Consider the following 21,155-nt stretch of genomic DNA (forward strand, 5'->3'; position numbering starts at 1 on the left):
GAGAGAAAAGAAAACTCTGATAAAACTATTTCAGCCATAAAAATTGAACTTTGAACCAACAAGCATATGTGAGGATTGGAGTTGGCGAAGGGAAGAACCATGGCGTATCTTACTTCTTCGTGACCGTATTTACTGGAACATCATCGTCAAGCTTGCCTCTACCTCTATGAAGGGAAAAATCCCCAAAACACGAACTTTTTTCAAAAATATTTTGTACCTGCTGTAAATATTTCAAATTTTATTTGTCAAGATATTTTTAATTATTGAAAAAGTGTTTTTTCAGTTGTTTAATTTATTGTAAATATGAAAATTTTTTCCCGAGTCTAGATATTTTTTATTCATTACAGACATTTCATGTTCTTTTCCAGTTCTTTTTGTTGTCAATACTTCGTTCTTTTTGTTGTAAATATTAACTTTTTCGGTTCGGATTTTTTCAAGACCATTGTAAATACCATTTTCAATAAATTATTATTGGCGAAAAACCCAATGTCTTGCTTTTTGGTGCGGTTGTGTCTTGTCTTAATGCTGCAAAGATGTTCTCGATCTGTTACCATGGTAACATGTTTTTTGTGTAACTTTATTTTTACCTCCTATTAGACCACACACCAGACCATGTTCACATTTGAAAGGCTTTTCACCCGTATGTAATGCGCGAAACGTCGATCACAGATATCGCACTTGAATGGTTTTTCTCCCGTGTGCAAACGGGTGTGAGTTTTCAGACCTCCCGCTTGGTTGAACGACCGTTTGCAAACTGTGCACGAGTATGGCCGTTCCCCTGTATGGATTCGCATGTGAATCTTAAGGGCTGACTGGCGGGAGTATATCTTTTGACAGAAATTACACCTATGAGATTTTGGTGATTTTTTCTGCTGCCTGACTGCATCTTTAAATTCCCTCGCTTCTTTTTGGTCTTGATAAGGTGCCTTCTCTTGGACACTAGGAACATGATTTATTTTTCTCGGTACTTCCTCGTAAACAGGGTTTTCCTCTTGAGGCACGTGTTTTGGCATCACTAACAGGTTAGCTGCGCGAGACATGTACTGAACATCTGGATACTGTGGGGTTGTTTCCCTGGTAACAGATGGAATAGGCGCCTGGCAGCCCATTCCTCGAGGAAGCTGTACGTTAGACACGTAATCTGACGTGTACTCCACAGGGTTAGGGTCAGGACGCGCATGGCTGTTTGAAGAAACGAATTGAACATCCCTGATTCGCTTGAAGGGCTCTGGCGCGGTGGACACTGCCAGTTCATCATGGGTGCAAATTCAGGCTCGAGAAACGGGGCAAACTGCGCCGCCACGTCGAGTGTAGATACAGGAAAGTAGGGAAAGAGATTAGGGTCTATTGCTCCAGCAGGCAATGGCAAAGAAAACCTGTCTTGTCTTCTTTGACCTACGGAGCTGAGAGTTTCGTTGTAATTTACACCATAGGTCGAAGTTGATCCATTGTGTGTTTCAAATTCAGGTAGCCCCAAAGCTTCATTGGGAGGCATTAGAAAGTCTCCGTGAGAAGCACTGTTCCAAATATCACAGTTTGGCAAGGTGAAAGTCACAGGACATAGAAGCCGACGTTGTCTCTACTTGGTATTCCATTGGAGGACTTGGAGAAGGCCGGGAGTAATCTGTGAAAATTACAGTGGGATACTGCTTTGAACAAACCTATTAAAAAAAGGTAAGAATTAAGAAACAAGCAAATAAACAAAAAGGTTTCGCTATGGACGTTATTTCCACAATACCTGGAACTATAAATGTCGTCGCGAGGCACGAAAAGACTTTAATTTATTTCTGCTTTCGCTGATTTGCGCTCCGTTTTAATTTTGAAGCGGAGAGGGTGTTGGAATCTGTCGGTTACACAATTAACAGTGTAAGCGTTGCAGCGCCACCAGTTTCGACGGTCTCATATTACAAACACGATTTCGTCCAAATTACTTTAAAAATGGAGTTTCAAGAGTTTGACATGTGGAGGGATTACCTCAGTCTAATCAACGTGATTCAAGACCATTCTAATCAACCTAACCGATCTAACCCACCGGCAACTAACCAATCTAACGAACTAACGAACGAACAGCGTACCCAGGCAAGACAGTTCCAAATGATGCTGTGGGAGTTCATTCAGGGCTCCCGCCGCAAGAATTGAAAGGTTAGCGCGTTCTGTGAAAACAGTTATTACATATTGCTTACATGTTGACCACTTTTTTCGACAAACACGTAATAACATTTTAGTGATAATATTTATTAAATGGTGCAAAATAATTCAGAAACCAAACTGTGCATTTAGTTCGGCTCTTTTGGGTCTAGTTCATGCTCTTCGCCCGAGTTGTTATCCACGTGTACTTGCAGAGATCTTTTCAAGTTACTTTAACGGGGAGGGTGATTAGGTTCGCAGATCAACGGATTTGGCTCGAAAAACTGCTCGGATTTCGATATATTTTACGGATTGGCAGATTTTGAACATTAAGCGGATCACGGATTTCTTCAATATCTCAACAAGTCAAGTGTCCGTTTTGTTATAATTGGTTCTGGATGACAATATAAGTTTATAATAATCTTAAGAGTCAAGTTAGAGCTGAGTGTTGGTTTTTGTGTTTAATGAATGATCGAGCTATCTTTCCAATTAAATCTTTCGCGGTCCTTTATCGACTCGAGTACTTTGTGAGACGAGTGGATCTGAATGTCACTGAGAAGAGAAAATTTTAGTTGGGCTACCCACGAAAATGTAGTGACAAAGCATTTTTTATTGTTCTCGATTGTGATGTTATTCAGTTCAAAGTGGCTACTTCATAGTTTTCCTAGTGGGCTGAAAATGCCTACAGATGTGATTAGGAGATCGTTCACAAGTTGTGCCTTGAACGTTCCAGTTGACGGTTCACTCATATCACAAACTAATTACTGCTATTTCTTTTGTTGTTATTATTTAGCTGCGAATGGATGTCTTGCAAGTGGTGTGCTTGTGTTTGGTTTTCCTTTGTTTTTTTGGCGTTTGCGCCCTTATTTTTTTTTCTTTATCGGATGTATAGTAAAGTAGTTGTTTTGAAGAGGCAGCTTCGGGAAGCGTTAGGGGAGCGGGACACGCTGTCTTGGCACCGCGACAGTCTGATACGGCAAAGGGATCGCGCGTATCGGCTGCGAGACTTTGCCGTATCGCGACTGAACCGTGCCGAGCAGCGGTATCGCACACTGGTGTGGGTTCTAAATGTGGAGCCTACTCCAGTAGAGAAGGAGGGTGGGGAAGATGAAGGGTTCGCTTCGTTGGAGGAATAGGCTTGCCTTACCTCTAGCGGGCATTTTATTCTAAGTGTCAGCCGTAGTGGCGGATCCAAAATGCCGTATAAAGCAAATTATAAAAAAATATACATACGTATATCAGAATAAAGAATTAATTTCTGATAAAATTCATCCCCTCAGCTTCATGACTGACACTTAGACTAAAGGATGCCCGAATGTCCAAATTTATTTATTTCTAAACATTTTTTGACAGTTTCCTAACCAAAAACCAAAAAGAGATTAAAATCTACAAAAAATAAAAGGCGTTTGGGCACTTCATCTTCCTCTCCCTCCCTTAATCCCCCTCCCTTTCTTTTCTCCCTTCCTTTTTTTTTTCGATTATTTTGACTTAATTCTTTGCTACTTGCTCATTTTGTTTGTTTATTTATTTATTTATTTATATCTCTCTATTTTCTTATTTACTTACGTACGTATTTATTTATTTATTTTCTATGTCTTTCTTTCTTTCCCTCCTTTAATTTACTTTGTTTTATAAATTCAATTATTTTTATTTGTTCGTTTCTACATTACTACACTCACTAGCTTGTTCACATCATCTATTATTCTTTATTATTTATTTCTCTTCTTCTTCTGTTTGTTTCTTCCTGTCTTCCACTTCAAAACACTACTTTGCCTCTCCTTCAAAGAAACATTTATCTTTTTGCCGTTTCATTTAGGTTCATGAAAAATCAAAGAGACGGTAAAATGAAAAACAAAATGGTGAAAAGTTTAAAGATAAAAACATGAAAAGTAAAACGAGAAACTAGAAAAGAAAAGAAAACTCTGTTGGATAACGATTTTAGCCATAGATTGTCTTTTAACTAAAACTGTATGGATAAGCAAAACGAGAACGAAACAAAGCACTTCCACTGCAGTACCATATGCAGACTTGACCTGAGAGGACACCCTACAAACAGACAAAGGGACAAAATATGCAGAAAGGTCGCCCTGAAGGACTCTGTCAATACAGTATAGAGGTACCATTGAATTGTGGACCAAGAAGCATCTATAAGGAATGGAGTGATAAGGTGATGAGAAAAGAAAGAGAAAGGAAAGAAAGCGAAGAAAGAGAACACTGAAAAAAAAGAAAAGAGATGGAGAGAAAAGAAAACTCTGATAAAACTATTTCAGCCATAAAAATTGAACTTTGAACCAACAAGCATATGTGAGGATTGGAGTTGGCGAAGGGAAGAACCATGGCGTATCTTACTTCTTCGTGACCGTATTTACTGGAACATCATCGTCAAGCTTGCCTCTACCTCTATGAAGGGAAAAATCCCCAAAACACGAACTTTTTTCAAAAATATTTTGTACCTGCTGTAAATATTTCAAATTTTATTTGTCAAGATATTTTTAATTATTGAAAAAGTGTTTTTTCAGTTGTTTAATTTATTGTAAATATGAAAATTTTTTCCCGAGTCTAGATATTTTTTATTCATTACAGACATTTCATGTTCTTTTCCAGTTCTTTTTGTTGTCAATACTTCGTTCTTTTTGTTGTAAATATTAACTTTTTCGGTTCGGATTTTTTCAAGACCATTGTAAATACCATTTTCAATAAATTATTATTGGCGAAAAACCCAATGTCTTGCTTTTTGGTGCGGTTGTGTCTTGTCTTAATGCTGCAAAGATGTTCTCGATCTGTTACCATGGTAACATGTTTTTTGTGTAACTTTATTTTTACCTCCTATTAGACCACACACCAGACCATGTTCACATTTGAAAGGCTTTTCACCCGTATGTAATGCGCGAAACGTCGATCACAGATATCGCACTTGAATGGTTTTTCTCCTGTGTGCAAACGGGTGTGAGTTTTCAGACCTCCCGCTTGGTTGAACGACCGTTTGCAAACTGTGCACGAGTATGGCCGTTCCCCTGTATGGATTCGCATGTGAATCTTAAGGGCTGACTGGCGGGAGTATATCTTTTGACAGAAATTACACCTATGAGATTTTGGTGATTTTTTCTGCTGCCTGACTGCATCTTTAAATTCCCTCGCTTCTTTTTGGTCTTGATAAGGTGCCTTCTCTTGGACACTAGGAACATGATTTATTTTTCTCGGTACTTCCTCGTAAACAGGGTTTTCCTCTTGAGGCACGTGTTTTGGCATCACTAACAGGTTAGCTGCGCGAGACATGTACTGAACATCTGGATACTGTGGGGTTGTTTCCCTGGTAACAGATGGAATAGGCGCCTGGCAGCCCATTCCTCGAGGAAGCTGTACGTTAGACACGTAATCTGACGTGTACTCCACAGGGTTAGTCTCAGGACGCATGGCTGTTTGAAGAAACGAATTGAACATCCCTGATTCGCTTGAAGGGCTCTGGCGCGGTGGACACTGCCAGTTCATCATGGGTGCAAATTCAGGCTCGAGAAACGGGGCAAACTGCGCCGCCACGTCGAGTGTAGATACAGGAAAGTAGGGAAAGAGATTAGGGTCTATTGCTCCAGCAGGCAATGGCAAAGAAAACCTGTCTTGTCTTCTTTGACCTACGGAGCTGAGAGTTTCGTTGTAATTTACACCATAGGTCGAAGTTGAGCCATTGTGTGTTTCAAATTCAGGTAGCCCCAAAGCTTCATTGGGAGGCATTAGAAAGTCTCCGTGAGAAGCACTGTTCCAAATATCACAGTTTGGCAAGGTGAAAGTCACAGGACATAGAAGCCGACGTTGTCTCTACTTGGTATTCCATTGGAGGACTTGGAGAAGGCCGGGAGTAATCTGTGAAAATTACAGTGGGATACTGCTTTGAACAAACCTATTAAAAAAAGGTAAGAATTAAGAAACAAGAAAATAAACAAAAAGGTTTCGCTATGGACGTTATTTCCACAATGCCTGGAACTATAAATGTCGTCGCGAGGCATGAAAAGACTTTAATTTATTTCTGCTTTCGCTGATTTGCGCTCCGTTTTAATTTTGAAGCGGAGAGGGTGTTGGAATCTGTCGGTTACACAATTAACAGTGTAAGCGTTGCAGCGCCACCAGTTTCGACGGTCTCATATTACAAACACGATTTCGTCCAAATTACTTTAAAAATGGAGTTTCAAGAGTTTGACATGTGGAGGGATTACCTCAGTCTAATCAACGTGATTCAAGACCATTCTAATCAACCTAACCGATCTAACCCACCGGCAACTAACCAATCTAACGAACTAACGAACGAACAGCGTACCCAGGCAAGACAGTTCCAAATGATGCTGTGGGAGTTCATTCAGGGCTCCCGCCGCAAGAATTGAAAGGTTAGCGCGTTCTGTGAAAACAGTTATTACATATTGCTTACATGTTGACCACTTTTTTCGACAAACACGTAATAACATTTTAGTGATAATATTTATTAAATGGTGCAAAGTAATTCAGAAACCAAACTGTGCATTTAGTTCGGCTCTTTTGGGTCTAGTTCATGCTCTTCGCCCGAGTTGTTATCCACGTGTACTTGCAGAGATCTTTTCAAGTTACTTTAACGGGGAGGGTGATTAGGTTCGCAGATCAACGGATTTGGCTCGAAAAACTGCTCGGATTTCGATATATTTTACGGATTGGCAGATTTTGAACATTAAGCGGATCACGGATTTCTTCAATATCTCAACAAGTCAAGTGTCCGTTTTGTTATAATTGGTTCTGGATGACAATATAAGTTTATAATAATCTTAAGAGTCAAGTTAGAGCTGAGTGTTGGTTTTTGTGTTTAATGAATGATCGAGCTATCTTTCCAATTAAATCTTTCGCGGTCCTTTATCGACTCGAGTACTTTGTGAGACGAGTGGATCTGAATGTCACTGAGAAGAGAAAATTTTAGTTGGGCTACCCACGAAAATGTAGTGACAAAGCATTTTTTATTGTTCTCGATTGTGATGTTATTCAGTTCAAAGTGGCTACTTCATAGTTTTCCTAGTGGGCTGAAAATGCCTACAGATGTGATTAGGAGATCGTTCACAAGTTGTGCCTTGAACGTTCCAGTTGACGGTTCACTCATATCACAAACTAATTACTGCTATTTCTTTTGTTGTTATTATTTAGCTGCGAATGGATGTCTTGCAAGTGGTGTGCTTGTGTTTGGTTTTCCTTTGTTTTTTTGGCGTTTGCGCCCTTATTTTTTTTTCTTTATCGGATGTATAGTAAAGTAGTTGTTTTGAAGAGGCAGCTTCGGGAAGCGTTAGGGGAGCGGGACACGCTGTCTTGGCACCGCGACAGTCTGATACGGCAAAGGGATCGCGCGTATCGGCTGCGAGACTTTGCCGTATCGCGACTGAACCGTGCCGAGCAGCGGTATCGCACACTGGTGTGGGTTCTAAATGTGGAGCCTACTCCAGTAGAGAAGGAGGGTGGGGAAGATGAAGGGTTCGCTTCGTTGGAGGAATAGGCTTGCCTTACCTCTAGCGGGCATTTTATTCTAAGTGTCAGCCGTAGTGGCGGATCCAAAATGCCGTATAAAGCAAATTATAAAAAAATATACATACGTATATCAGAATAAAGAATTAATTTCTGATAAAATTCATCCCCTCAGCTTCATGACTGACACTTAGACTAAAGGATGCCCGAATGTCCAAATTTATTTATTTCTAAACATTTTTTGACAGTTTCCTAACCAAAAACCAAAAAGAGATTAAAATCTACAAAAAATAAAAGGCGTTTGGGCACTTCATCTTCCTCTCCCTCCCTTAATCCCCCTCCCTTTCTTTTCTCCCTTCCTTTTTTTTTTCGATTATTTTGACTTAATTCTTTGCTACTTGCTCATTTTGTTTGTTTATTTATTTATTTATTTATATCTCTCTATTTTCTTATTTACTTACGTACGTATTTATTTATTTATTTTCTATGTCTTTCTTTCTTTCCCTCCTTTAATTTACTTTGTTTTATAAATTCAATTATTTTTATTTGTTCGTTTCTACATTACTACACTCACTAGCTTGTTCACATCATCTATTATTCTTTATTATTTATTTCTCTTCTTCTTCTGTTTGTTTCTTCCTGTCTTCCACTTCAAAACACTACTTTGCCTCTCCTTCAAAGAAACATTTATCTTTTTGCCGTTTCATTTAGGTTCATGAAAAATCAAAGAGACGGTAAAATGAAAAACAAAATGGTGAAAAGTTTAAAGATAAAAACATGAAAAGTAAAACGAGAAACTAGAAAAGAAAAGAAAACTCTGTTGGATAACGATTTTAGCCATAGATTGTCTTTTAACTAAAACTGTATGGATAAGCAAAACGAGAACGAAACAAAGCACTTCCACTGCAGTACCATATGCAGACTTGACCTGAGAGGACACCCTACAAACAGACAAAGGGACAAAATATGCAGAAAGGTCGCCCTGAAGGACTCTGTCAATACAGTATAGAGGTACCATTGAATTGTGGACCAAGAAGCATCTATAAGGAATGGAGTGATAAGGTGATGAGAAAAGAAAGAGAAAGGAAAGAAAGCGAAGAAAGAGAACACTGAAAAAAAAGAAAAGAGATGGAGAGAAAAGAAAACTCTGATAAAACTATTTCAGCCATAAAAATTGAACTTTGAACCAACAAGCATATGTGAGGATTGGAGTTGGCGAAGGGAAGAACCATGGCGTATCTTACTTCTTCGTGACCGTATTTACTGGAACATCATCGTCAAGCTTGCCTCTACCTCTATGAAGGGAAAAATCCCCAAAACACGAACTTTTTTCAAAAATATTTTGTACCTGCTGTAAATATTTCAAATTTTATTTGTCAAGATATTTTTAATTATTGAAAAAGTGTTTTTTCAGTTGTTTAATTTATTGTAAATATGAAAATTTTTTCCCGAGTCTAGATATTTTTTATTCATTACAGACATTTCATGTTCTTTTCCAGTTCTTTTTGTTGTCAATACTTCGTTCTTTTTGTTGTAAATATTAACTTTTTCGGTTCGGATTTTTTCAAGACCATTGTAAATACCATTTTCAATAAATTATTATTGGCGAAAAACCCAATGTCTTACTTTTTGGTGCGGTTGTGTCTTGTCTTAATGCTGTAAAGATGTTCTCGATCTGTTACCATGGTAACATGTTTTTTGTGTAACTTTATTTTTACCTCCTATTAGACCACACACCAGACCATGTTCACATTTGAAAGGCTTTTCACCCGTATGTAATGCGCGAAACGTCGATCACAGATATCGCACTTGAATGGTTTTTCTCCCGTGTGCAAACAGGTGTGAGTTTTCAGACCTCCCGCTTGGTTGAACGACCGTTTGCAAACTGTGCACGAGTATGGCCGTTCCCCTGTATGGATTCGCATGTGAATCTTAAGGGCTGACTGGCGGGAGTATATCTTTTGACAGAAATTACACCTATGAGATTTTGGTGATTTTTTCTGCTGCCTGACTGCATCTTTAAATTCCCTCGCTTCTTTTTGGTCTTGATAAGGTGCCTTCTCTTGGACACTAGGAACATGATTTATTTTTCTCGGTACTTCCTCGTAAACAGGGTTTTCCTCTTGAGGCACGTGTTTTGGCATCACTAACAGGTTAGCTGCGCGAGACATGTACTGAACATCTGGATACTGTGGGGTTGTTTCCCTGGTAACAGATGGAATAGGCGCCTGGCAGCCCATTCCTCGAGGAAGCTGTACGTTAGACACGTAATCTGACGTGTACTCCACAGGGTTAGTCTCAGGACGCATGGCTGTTTGAAGAAACGAATTGAACATCCCTGATTCGCTTGAAGGGCTCTGGCGCGGTGGACACTGCCAGTTCATCATGGGTGCAAATTCAGGCTCGAGAAACGGGGCAAACTGCGCCGCCACGTCGAGTGTAGATACAGGAAAGTAGGGAAAGAGATTAGGGTCTATTGCTCCAGCAGGCAATGGCAAAGAAAACCTGTCTTGTCTTCTTTGACCTACGGAGCTGAGAGTTTCGTTGTAATTTACACCATAGGTCGAAGTTGAGCCATTGTGTGTTTCAAATTCAGGTAGCCCCAAAGCTTCATTGGGAGGCATTAGAAAGTCTCCGTGAGAAGCACTGTTCCAAATATCACAGTTTGGCAAGGTGAAAGTCACAGGACATAGAAGCCGACGTTGTCTCTACTTGGTATTCCATTGGAGGACTTGGAGAAGGCCGGGAGTAATCTGTGAAAATTACAGTGGGATACTGCTTTGAACAAACCTATTAAAAAAAGGTAAGAATTAAGAAACAAGAAAATAAACAAAAAGGTTTCGCTATGGACGTTATTTCCACAATGCCTGGAACTATAAATGTCGTCGCGAGGCATGAAAAGACTTTAATTTATTTCTGCTTTCGCTGATTTGCGCTCCGTTTTAATTTTGAAGCGGAGAGGGTGTTGGAATCTGTCGGTTACACAATTAACAGTGTAAGCGTTGCAGCGCCACCAGTTTCGACGGTCTCATATTACAAACACGATTTCGTCCAAATTACTTTAAAAATGGAGTTTCAAGAGTTTGACATGTGGAGGGATTACCTCAGTCTAATCAACGTGATTCAAGACCATTCTAATCAACCTAACCGATCTAACCCACCGGCAACTAACCAATCTAACGAACTAACGAACGAACAGCGTACCCAGGCAAGACAGTTCCAAATGATGCTGTGGGAGTTCATTCAGGGCTCCCGCCGCAAGAATTGAAAGGTTAGCGCGTTCTGTGAAAACAGTTATTACATATTGCTTACATGTTGACCACTTTTTTCGACAAACACGTAATAACATTTTAGTGATAATATTTATTAAATGGTGCAAAGTAATTCAGAAACCAAACTGTGCATTTAGTTCGGCTCTTTTGGGTCTAGTTCATGCTCTTCGCCCGAGTTGTTATCCACGTGTACTTGCAGAGATCTTTTCAAGTTACTTTAACGGGGAGGGTGATTAGGTTCGCAGATCAACGGATTTGGCTCGAAAAACTGCTCGGATTTCGATATATTTTACGGATTGGCAGATTTTGAACATTAAGCGGATCACGGATTTCTTCAATATCTCAACAAGTCAAGTGTCCGTTTTGTTATAATTGGTTCTGGATGACAATATAAGTTTATAATAATCTTAAGAGTCAAGTTAGAGCTGAGTGTTGGTTTTTGTGTTTAATGAATGATCGAGCTATCTTTCCAATTAAATCTTTCGCGGTCCTTTATCGACTCGAGTACTTTGTGAGACGAGTGGATCTGAATGTCACTGAGAAGAGAAAATTTTAGTTGGGCTACCCACGAAAATGTAGTGACAAAGCATTTTTTATTGTTCTCGATTGTGATGTTATTCAGTTCAAAGTGGCTACTTCATAGTTTTCCTAGTGGGCTGAAAATGCCTACAGATGTGATTAGGAGATCGTTCACAAGTTGTGCCTTGAACGTTCCAGTTGACGGTTCACTCATATCACAAACTAATTACTGCTATTTCTTTTGTTGTTATTATTTAGCTGCGAATGGATGTCTTGCAAGTGGTGTGCTTGTGTTTGGTTTTCCTTTGTTTTTTTGGCGTTTGCGCCCTTATTTTTTTTTCTTTATCGGATGTATAGTAAAGTAGTTGTTTTGAAGAGGCAGCTTCGGGAAGCGTTAGGGGAGCGGGACACGCTGTCTTGGCACCGCGACAGTCTGATACGGCAAAGGGATCGCGCGTATCGGCTGCGAGACTTTGCCGTATCGCGACTGAACCGTGCCGAGCAGCGGTATCGCACACTGGTGTGGGTTCTAAATGTGGAGCCTACTCCAGTAGAGAAGGAGGGTGGGGAAGATGAAGGGTTCGCTTCGTTGGAGGAATAGGCTTGCCTTACCTCTAGCGGGCATTTTATTCTAAGTGTCAGCCGTAGTGGCGGATCCAAAATGCCGTATAAAGCAAATTATAAAAAAATATACATACGTATATCAGAATAAAGAATTAATTTCTGATAAAATTCATCCCCTCAGCTTCATGACTGACACTTAGACTAAAGGATGCCCGAATGTCCAAATTTATTTATTTCTAAACATTTTTTGACAGTTTCCTAACCAAAAACCAAAAAGAGATTAAAATCTACAAAAAATAAAAGGCGTTTGGGCACTTCATCTTCCTCTCCCTCCCTTAATCCCCCTCCCTTTCTTTTCTCCCTTCCTTTTTTTTTTCGATTATTTTGACTTAATTCTTTGCTACTTGCTCATTTTGTTTGTTTATTTATTTATTTATTTATATCTCTCTATTTTCTTATTTACTTACGTACGTATTTATTTATTTATTTTCTATGTCTTTCTTTCTTTCCCTCCTTTAATTTACTTTGTTTTATAAATTCAATTATTTTTATTTGTTCGTTTCTACATTACTACACTCACTAGCTTGTTCACATCATCTATTATTCTTTATTATTTATTTCTCTTCTTCTTCTGTTTGTTTCTTCCTGTCTTCCACTTCAAAACACTACTTTGCCTCTCCTTCAAAGAAACATTTATCTTTTTGCCGTTTCATTTAGGTTCATGAAAAATCAAAGAGACGGTAAAATGAAAAACAAAATGGTGAAAAGTTTAAAGATAAAAACATGAAAAGTAAAACGAGAAACTAGAAAAGAAAAGAAAACTCTGTTGGATAACGATTTTAGCCATAGATTGTCTTTTAACTAAAACTGTATGGATAAGCAAAACGAGAACGAAACAAAGCACTTCCACTGCAGTACCATATGCAGACTTGACCTGAGAGGACACCCTACAAACAGACAAAGGGACAAAATATGCAGAAAGGTCGCCCTGAAGGACTCTGTCAATACAGTATAGAGGTACCATTGAATTGTGGACCAAGAAGCATCTATAAGGAATGGAGTGATAAGGTGATGAGAAAAGAAAGAGAAAGGAAAGAAAGCGAAGAAAGAGAACACTGAAAAAAAAGAAAAGAGATGGAGAGAAAAGAAAACTCTGATAAAACTATTTCAGCCATAAAAATTGAACTTTGAACCAACAAGCATATGTGAGGATTGGAGTTGGCGAAGGGAAGAACCATGGCGTATCTTACTTCTTCGTGACCGTATTTACTGGAACATCATCGTCAAGCTTGCCTCTACCTCTATGAAGGGAAAAATCCCCAAAACACGAACTTTTTTCAAAAATATTTTGTACCTGCTGTAAATATTTCAAATTTTATTTGTCAAGATATTTTTAATTATTGAAAAAGTGTTTTTTCAGTTGTTTAATTTATTGTAAATATGAAAATTTTTTCCCGAGTCTAGATATTTTTTATTCATTACAGACATTTCATGTTCTTTTCCAGTTCTTTTTGTTGTCAATACTTCGTTCTTTTTGTTGTAAATATTAACTTTTTCGGTTCGGATTTTTTCAAGACCATTGTAAATACCATTTTCAATAAATTATTATTGGCGAAAAACCCAATGTCTTACTTTTTGGTGCGGTTGTGTCTTGTCTTAATGCTGTAAAGATGTTCTCGATCTGTTACCATGGTAACATGTTTTTTGTGTAACTTTATTTTTACCTCCTATTAGACCACACACCAGACCATGTTCACATTTGAAAGGCTTTTCACCCGTATGTAATGCGCGAAACGTCGATCACAGATATCGCACTTGAATGGTTTTTCTCCCGTGTGCAAACAGGTGTGAGTTTTCAGACCTCCCGCTTGGTTGAACGACCGTTTGCAAACTGTGCACGAGTATGGCCGTTCCCCTGTATGGATTCGCATGTGAATCTTAAGGGCTGACTGGCGGGAGTATATCTTTTGACAGAAATTACACCTATGAGATTTTGGTGATTTTTTCTGGTGCCTGACTGCATCTTTAAATTCCCTCGCTTCTTTTTGGTCTTGATAAGGTGCCTTCTCTTGGACACTAGGAACATGATTTATTTTTCTCGGTACTTCCTCGTAAACAGGGTTTTCCTCTTGAGGCACGTGTTTTGGCATCACTAACAGGTTAGCTGCGCGAGACATGTACTGAACATCTGGATACTGTGGGGTTGTTTCCCTGGTAACAGATGGAATAGGCGCCTGGCAGCCCATTCCTCGAGGAAGCTGTACGTTAGACACGTAATCTGACGTGTACTCCACAGGGTTAGTCTCAGGACGCATGGCTGTTTGAAGAAACGAATTGAACATCCCTGATTCGCTTGAAGGGCTCTGGCGCGGTGGACACTGCCAGTTCATCATGGGTGCAAATTCAGGCTCGAGAAACGGGGCAAACTGCGCGGCCACGTCGAGTGTAGATACAGGAAAGTAGGGAAAGAGATTAGGATCTATTGCTCCAGCAGGCAATGGCGAAGAAAACCTGTCTTGTCTTCTTTGACCTACGGAGCTGAGAGTTTCGTTGTAATTTACACCATAGGTCGAAGTTGATCCATTGTGTGTTTCAAATTCAGGTAGCCCCAAAGCTTCATTGGGAGGCACTAGCAAGTCTCCGTGAGAAGCACTGTTCCAAATATCACAGTTTGGCAAGGTGCAATGGTTAAAGTCACAGGACATAGAAGCCGACGTTGTCTCTACTTGGTATTCCATTGGAGGACTTGGAGAAGGCCGGGAGTAATCTGTGAAAATTACAGTGGGATACTGCTTTGAACAAACCTATTAAAAAAAGGTAAGAATTAAGAAACAAGCAAATAAACAAAAAGGTTTCGCTATGGACGTTATTTCCACAATACCTGGAACTATAAATGTCGTCGCGAGGCACGAAAAGACTTTAATTTATTTCTGCTTTCGCTGATTTGCGCTCCGTTTTAATTTTGAAGCGGAGAGGGTGTTGGAATCTGTCGGTTACACAATTAACAGTGTAAGCGTTGCAGCGCCACCAGTTTCGACGGTCTCATATTACAAACACGATTTCGTCCAAATTACTTTAAAAATGGAGTTTCAAGAGTTTGACATGTGGAGGGATTACCTCAGTCTAATCAACGTGATTCAAGACCATTCTAATCAACCTAACCGATCTAACCCACCGGCAACTAACCAATCTAACGAACTAACGAACGAACAGCGTACCCAGGCAAGACAGTTCCAAATGATGCTGTGGGAGTTCATTCAGGGCTCCCGCCGCAAGAATTGAAAGGTTAGCGCGTTCTGTGAAAACAGTTATTACATATTGCTTACATGTTGACCACTTTTTTCGACAAACACGTAATAACATTTTAGTGATAATATTTATTAAATGGTGCAAAATAATTCAGAAACCAAACTGTGCATTTAGTTCGGCTCTTTTGGGTCTAGTTCATGCTCTTCGCCCGAGTTGTTATCCACGTGTACTTGCAGAGATCTTTTCAAGTTACTTTAACGGGGAGGGTGATTAGGTTCGCAGATCAACGGATTTGGCTCGAAAAACTGCTCGGATTTCGATATATTTTACGGATTGGCAGATTTTGAACATTAAGCGGATCACGGATTTCTTCAATATCTCAACAAGTCAAGTGTCCGTTTTGTTATAATTGGTTCTGGATGACAATATAAGTTTATAATAATCTTAAGAGTCAAGTTAGAGCTGAGTGTTGGTTTTTGTGTTTAATGAATGATCGAGCTATCTTTCCAATTAAATCTTTCGCGGTCCTTTATCGACTCGAGTACTTTGTGAGACGAGTGGATCTGAATGTCACTGAGAAGAGAAAATTTTAGTTGGGCTACCCACGAAAATGTAGTGACAAAGCATTTGTTATTGTTCTCGATTGTGATGTTATTCAGTTCAAAGTGGCTACTTCATAGTTTTCCTAGTGGGCTGAAAATGCCTACAGATGTGATTAGGAGATCGTTCACAAGTTGTGCCTTGAACGTTCCAGTTGACGGTTCACTCATATCACAAACTAATTACTGCTATTTCTTTTGTTGTTATTATTTAGCTGCGAATGGATGTCTTGCAAGTGGTGTGCTTGTGTTTGGTTTTCCTTTGTTTTTTTGGCGTTTGCGCCCTTATTTTTTTTTCTTTATCGGATGTATAGTAAAGTAGTTGTTTTGAAGAGGCAGCTTCGGGAAGCGTTAGGGGAGCGGGACACGCTGTCTTGGCACCGCGACAGTCTGATACGGCAAAGGGATCGCGCGTATCGGCTGCGAGACTTTGCCGTATCGCGACTGAACCGTGCCGAGCAGCGGTATCGCACACTGGTGTGGGTTCTAAATGTGGAGCCTACTCCAGTAGAGAAGGAGGGTGGGGAAGATGAAGGGTTCGCTTCGTTGGAGGAATAGGCTTGCCTTACCTCTAGCGGGCATTTTATTCTAAGTGTCAGCCGTAGTGGCGGATCCAAAATGCCGTATAAAGCAAATTATAAAAAAATATACATACGTATATCAGAATAAAGAATTAATTTCTGATAAAATTCATCCCCTCAGCTTCATGACTGACACTTAGACTAAAGGATGCCCGAATGTCCAAATTTATTTATTTCTAAACATTTTTTGACAGTTTCCTAACCAAAAACCAAAAAGAGATTAAAATCTACAAAAAATAAAAGGCGTTTGGGCACTTCATCTTCCTCTCCCTCCCTTAATCCCCCTCCCTTTCTTTTCTCCCTTCCTTTTTTTTTTCGATTATTTTGACTTAATTCTTTGCTACTTGCTCATTTTGTTTGTTTATTTATTTATTTATTTATATCTCTCTATTTTCTTATTTACTTACGTACGTATTTATTTATTTATTTTCTATGTCTTTCTTTCTTTCCCTCCTTTAATTTACTTTGTTTTATAAATTCAATTATTTTTATTTGTTCGTTTCTACATTACTACACTCACTAGCTTGTTCACATCATCTATTATTCTTTATTATTTATTTCTCTTCTTCTTCTGTTTGTTTCTTCCTGTCTTCCACTTCAAAACACTACTTTGCCTCTCCTTCAAAGAAACATTTATCTTTTTGCCGTTTCATTTAGGTTCATGAAAAATCAAAGAGACGGTAAAATGAAAAACAAAATGGTGAAAAGTTTAAAGATAAAAACATGAAAAGTAAAACGAGAAACTAGAAAAGAAAAGAAAACTCTGTTGGATAACGATTTTAGCCATAGATTGTCTTTTAACTAAAACTGTATGGATAAGCAAAACGAGAACGAAACAAAGCACTTCCACTGCAGTACCATATGCAGACTTGACCTGAGAGGACACCCTACAAACAGACAAAGGGACAAAATATGCAGAAAGGTCGCCCTGAAGGACTCTGTCAATACAGTATAGAGGTACCATTGAATTGTGGACCAAGAAGCATCTATAAGGAATGGAGTGACAAGGTGATGAGAAAAGAAAGAGAAAGGAAAGAAAGCGAAGAAAGAGAACACTGAAAAAAAAGAAAAGAGATGGAGAGAAAAGAAAACTCTGATAAAACTATTTCAGCCATAAAAATTGAACTTTGAACCAACAAGCATATGTGAGGATTGGAGTTGGCGAAGGGAAGAACCATGGCGTATCTTACTTCTTCGTGACCGTATTTACTGGAACATCATCGTCAAGCTTGCCTCTACCTCTATGAAGGGAAAAATCCCCAAAACACGAACTTTTTTCAAAAATATTTTGTACCTGCTGTAAATATTTCAAATTTTATTTGTCAAGATATTTTTAATTATTGAAAAAGTGTTTTTTCAGTTGTTTAATTTATTGTAAATATGAACATTTTTCCCCGAGTCTAGATATTTTTTATTCGTTACAGACATTTCATGTTCTTTTCCAGTTCTTTTTGTTGTCAATACTTCGTTCTTTTTGTTGTAAATATTAACTTTTTCGGTTCGGATTTTTTCAAGACCATTGTAAATACCATTTTCAATAAATTATTATTGGCGAAAAACCCAATGTCTTGCTTTTTGGTGCGGTTGTGTCTTGTCTTAATGCTGTAAAGATGTTCTCGATCTGTTACCATGGTAACATGTTTTTTGTGTAACTTTATTTTTACCTCCTATTAGACCACACACCAGACCATGTTCACATTTGAAAGGCTTTTCACCCGTATGTAATCGTTCATGATACCTGGCAGTATTGTAATGCGCGAAACGTCGATCACAGATATCGCACTTGAATGGTTTTTCTCCCGTGTGCAAACGGGTGTGAGTTTTCAGACCTCCCGCTTGGTTGAACGACCGTTTGCAAACTGTGCACGAGTATGGCCGTTCCCCTGTATGGATTCGCATGTGAATCTTAAGGGCTGACTGGCGGGAGTATATCTTTTGACAGAAATTACACCTATGAGATTTTGGTGATTTTTTCTGGTGCCTGACTGCATCTTTAAATTCCCTCGCTTCTTTTTGGTCTTGATAAGGTGCCTTCTCTTGGACACTAGGAACATGATTTATTTTTCTCGGTACTTCCTCGTAAACAGGGTTTTCCTCTTGAGGCACGTGTTTTGGCATCACTAACAGGTTAGCTGCGCGAGACATGTACTGAACATCTGGATACTGTGGGGTTGTTTCCCTGGTAACAGATGGAATAGGCGCCTGGCAGCCCATTTCTCGAGGAAAGCTGTACGTTAGACACGTAATCTGACGTGTACTCCACAGGGTTAGTCTCAGGACGCATGGCTGTTTGAAGAAACGAATTGAACATCCCTGATTCGCTTGAAGGGCTCTGGCGCGGTGGACACTGCCAGTTCATCATGGGTGCAAATTCAGGCTCGAGAAACGGGGCAAACTGCACGGCCACGTCGAGTGTAGATACAGGAAAGTAGGGAAAGAGATTAGGATCTATTGCTCCAGCAGGCAATGGCGAAGAAAACCTGTCTTGTCTTCTTTGACCTACGGAGCTGAGAGTTTCGTTGTAATTTACACCATAGGTCGAAGTTGATCCATTGTGTGTTTCAAATTCAGGTAGCCCCAAAGCTTCATTGGGAGGCATTAGCAAGTCTCCATGAGAAGCACTGTTCCAAATATCACAGTTTGGCAAGGTGTAATGCTTAAAGTCACAGGACATAGAAGCCAACGTTGTCTCTACTTGGTATTCCATTGGAGGACATAGAGAAGGCTGGGAGTAATCTGTGAAAATTACAGTGGGATACTGGTTTGAAGAAACCTATTAAGAAAAGATAAGAATTAAGAAACAAGCAAATAAACAAAAAGGTTTCGCTATGGACATTATTTCCAAACTCATTGAACGACCGGGTTCATTTTATTTTCATTGTTGTTTGGGGCAGACCATTAGAAAGCACTGAAGGGGGGGGGGTAAAAATTTAGGAGCGAATTGAATTTTTTTAGTCCAATATGTCTTCATGTATTTTTTTTTTTTCGACGTGGAAGCTCTGCACGATTTTTTTTTTGGGCAGAACCTCTTTTAATATTAAAGGCATGCAAAGCTTCACACAGTTTTAAAAGTCTGTGAATACAGAACCGCTTTATTTTTCTCTTAATTGTTTACGGAACCGCCAAACATGTGGAAATCGGAATATTTATATTTATTTATTTATTTATTTATTTTCTGAAACGTCTCGGTTTAATTTTGCGCGGAGCCCTAAAGCCTTTCTTTTTGTTTACATTTGAGATTTCTGTTCTGTTCGGTAACATGAGCCCGTGATTTTTTCATTTCAGTTTATTAGTCATGGCTGGTCGTCGGCCTTTGCACATAACGAGATGAAGCGGGAAACTAGTGAAAGTATTTACTACTGAAATTAATGTCCAACAAGAAAAATTAAGGTACAATAAAAAAATAACAGTCTGCAAAAATTGAGGTACAATAGAATAAATAGTCTGCATGGTCTGCGTTCCAATATGACCGTTTCCAAGTCTGCGGTTGAGTTTTCGTGAGATTTTCGCCTCGCGAAGCGAAGTCTAAAATATCAAACATGACAAATATTTTCCTTACGGCCTCGTGTGGTGAAAAACTCACGAAAACTCAACCGCACACATGATGAAACAGCTGAGCTGATCGCCTCACGAGACACCTACTATTCTTTCCTCAAATTCAATGTAACTTACGTCGTAGTACAGCACTAGTATTAGAAACCCTTTTGCGTCACTTTACCCTTCCAAATTCTGAGAAACAGCACTTGCAAGTGAGTGGTGGATTTCAAAGGTAACTTCCAAAGGTAACTCAGCCGAACTGTCCGGCTGAGGGAAAAGAACGGCGCGTTCCCAGCAAATGAATGTAATAAACAACAATTTGGAGCGATCAGATAAAGCGTGGCTACTTGACGTTACCTTGGCAACATCATAACTGCAGTGCATGTGGTTATTTTTGAAATTTCTGTTTGAAAATGACCTTTTTAGAAAATATTTATTCCGCTTCGTACGAAGCTCAACCTGATTCGCTCCTTCTTCGCAAACAGGTTTAACAGATAGGAATTTCACGGGGAAAACCAACTAAATGCGCAGTGTTGCAACTTTCAGCTGGGGCCCGTTTTTCGAAAGTCGCAGTAACTTATGCGCAGATCAACTCGAAACTTCAACATCCCCCCCCCCTAGGGCAAACCCCAGGCATTTGAACTTTTGAAGACTGGATCGTTCAAATTCCCGCCCCCTCGGGCCAAAATGGTGTTCAAATGCCCTACCTTATCGTCGGATTTGTCTGTCAAATGCCCCTCCTAAAGAGCAATCGTTGTCGGCTCCTGTCATGAGTCAGATGAGTCACTACAAAAACCACAACGTTAACATTGAAACTAATGTTTGGAAATTGAATTTATTAAGTCGGACAATGTCAATCAGCAAGTGTAAGCTGTTCTAACTCCGAAACACGGCAAAGGTTGTTTAACAAGAAATACATAATAACATCTTTAAAATGAGTTAGCCGCCTACGTAGCTGTTCGAGTGGCAGGGTATTCTGCAGTTTAAGCCAAGGCGGCGGTTTTTCATTCGACAATGTTTTTTTTTTCTGTAACTGTTCACTGCTGTTTTATGGCTATTCTAAAAACCTCTGCAGACACAAATGCGGTCCGAGAAAGGCGCAGCTTGACTCATTGCATAAAAAACTACATTGTTTAAAGAACTACAAATACATATTAATTAGTTAACCGGCTACATAGAATGTTGCTCGAGTGGCAGGATATTCTGCAATTTAAGCCAAAGCGGTTTTTCATTCGACAGTG

This window comes from Pavona decussata, unplaced genomic scaffold (genome assembly GCF_977016875.1).
Source record: "Pavona decussata unplaced genomic scaffold, jaPavDecu1.1 SCAFFOLD_156, whole genome shotgun sequence".
Taxonomy (NCBI): domain Eukaryota; kingdom Metazoa; phylum Cnidaria; class Anthozoa; order Scleractinia; family Agariciidae; genus Pavona; species Pavona decussata.